General features: G+C 42.5%; 1 pseudogene; it reads left to right on the forward strand.

Annotated features, from left to right (window-relative positions):
* Positions 1–1146: 1146 nt before the first annotated feature.
* LOC114903897 lies at positions 1147–2457 on the forward strand (annotated as a pseudogene).
* Positions 2458–2659: the final 202 nt, after the last annotated feature.

A 2659-nucleotide genomic window follows, 5' to 3' on the forward strand; every position in this document is an offset into this window, starting at 1 on the left:
CACAAACTCCCTTAACTTCCATTTTAATATGATGCTTATGTAAACAGTATGTATGGGATATTTTCAGAAGCAACTTTAAAAGAAGACAGAGTAAATTGTATTTGGTAGTACATATTTCACCATTTCCTTTGTTAAAGAGACAAGTCACTTTCAAGGTCACACTTCAGCAACAACCAAGTTAAAATTAATTTTTTTTCAGAAATGGCAATTAAGTGGCAGTATAATTATTTCTTACAAGAAAGAACAATACATCCTGCAAAGAAGAATTTCTCCCACAAAGATTCAAACTGTATGAATATTAAGTGTTTATATTTGCATTATGCAATCAATTTCAAAATAAAGTAGTATCATATACATTCCATATGTTTCCACACTTCCACATTTCATCTGATAGAAGGACCAGGCTTCCACAAATTTTGTGCAACTGACATGATGATTTAGCCAAATTCAACCTGGAGATCCTATAAGAGAGCAACCTGAGGTAAGATAGCAGAAACAGAAACATAAAAAAGGAAGTAGGGCTATGTCACCACGAGTGACACATGACATGGCCAAAGGTGAGCCTGGAGAACCGCTGCTGCCCTGCCCTTTCAGGCCCGAGTCCCTAAGGCCTGGCCACCACTGCAGCAGTGAAGAAGTTCAACTTCATGAAGCAGCTGGCCAACCAAACTGTGGCTAGAGCTGAGAAAACAGAAGTCCTCTGTGAAGATCTGTTACAATTCAAGCTGTGCATGGACATTGTTCAGTCAATGTACCACCATCCCCACAAGAGCCTGATGGTGTGCTTCCAGGGCCAGTGTGGCACCGATGCCAGGAGGTACAGAAAACCCTTTCAAAACTCAAAATATTCAAAACGCATCAGCTCAGCTAGAAGAATTTCTCTTGAGGAAGATGCTGGACACATGTGGGGATGCTGAGAATCGATTAGCTCTAAACTCTCTCAGCATGATGGAGTGCTTTTCTTTGTTGAAGAAAAGATTGTGGACTTTCTGCATGACATAAACAGAAGTGGAGATCCCTAAATATAGAGAAACAGAGGAAATAGCTCAATAAAATGGGATTTGGTTAGAGCTAGGCGGAACTAAGCTCACAGAACTTCAGAAGTCAACTTTCAGGGGCTTCCATAAAAAATAGATACCTTAAGAGATGGTTGAAGCTGGAAATCAAGTAGAACACTGCAAAGATCAATTTGCAGCAGACATGAGCAACTGTATGGCCAAAGAAGGGCAGTATAACAAATTCTTTGTTTCATTATTAGAAGCCCAAGCAGATAACCATCAAAAAGCTTTAGCGGTCTTAGGAAGGGCCCTCCCTGGAATGTGAGCCAATCAAGGTAGGTGTGTGGAAAACCAGCTTTGGGGACTCCTTTGAAAGAATAGAGGTGGTTCTGGTTGAGACCTGTGTCATTGCTTCTCCTAGAGAACCACGTAGAGAAGGGCATTTTTAAATTGGTATTGGGGCCTCCAAGTTAAAGAAACAGAGCTGTTTTAGACTGCTCTACCTCTAACCTAGATGAGTTCTATTCAGACCCCCAATTCTGTAAGCTGTTGATTTAAAGTCCTAATTATGGAAATTGCCTTAAATTTTGATGACTTTTAATCTGTGTGAATAATGGACACAAGTTGCAAGTGTGCGGGATTAAGACAAAAAAACTTCAAGATTTATGGAGAACAGGTCAAAAGTTGTCACCACAAAATTTCATTAACTTTAGGTATTTAATTAAGTTCCTTTCAGAGCTTGCTTATACCAGGAGCGTTAACAAAATGCACTGCAATCATATTTGTGCCTAACTTGTTATGGGCCAAAAATGAAGGAATGCTTGCTGAAATGGCTGTAGCCACATCCATTCATGTGGTTACGGTGATTGAACAAATCATTCAGTATGACAACTGGTTCTTCACTATAAAGGTAAAATGTAATGTATCAGAGCATTTGTACATCTCCACACAAATTCCATCACTCTTCCCACACTGGAAATGACAAACTCAGGGACCCTGCAGAAGAAGTGGCCTGCCAGTTTGGTGGAGATGGAAGGAGAATTGGCTAAGAAGAACTTAAATATGAAGCTTATGGACTTCTAGGGTAGCAATCTAAAGAAAGCATATATCCCCTGCTTTCTACCTGCCTCTCCCATCTGCAGATTACATCACCTTGGCTTCAGTGGGCCCAGAGCACCCTCCCAAAGCTCTACGGGTGAAAGCAGTGAAGGGGATAAGACTGCCCCTACTTTATGGACACATTGGAACAGGGGCTGAGGAACTGGAGTCAGATAACTATTAGCCAAAACCAGTCTCAGGCAGCTGCCAGGTCCCATCAGCTTTGGTACAGCTCACAGTTCCTCTGATCTTAGCACTCATACTTTGCTCTGAGCTGTTAAAAATCCTTCCAGCACACCTAAAACCAGGAAAACCACCTTCTGGCTACCCTGGGGGCCAGAGTTGTCCAAGAATATCTTAGCATCTAACCAGTCTCTCACCAAATCCTCCTTGCAGTCAACATACAGAGCAGGCTCTAGGCTAGCCCTCCACTGTCTCCCAGCTCTCTGGGCCCTGGGGGTACTTCCAGAGCCTGTCCTTTACAACCTCACAAACACCCACTGACACAGCCCCGACCTAGACCAGCCAAGTTGGGTAGCCATAGCCCTTCCAAACCCATGGCA

Source organism: Monodon monoceros, unplaced genomic scaffold, assembly GCF_005190385.1.
Source record: "Monodon monoceros isolate NGI ecotype Baffin Bay Population unplaced genomic scaffold, NGI_Narwhal_1 Super_Scaffold_21, whole genome shotgun sequence".
Taxonomy (NCBI): domain Eukaryota; kingdom Metazoa; phylum Chordata; class Mammalia; order Artiodactyla; family Monodontidae; genus Monodon; species Monodon monoceros.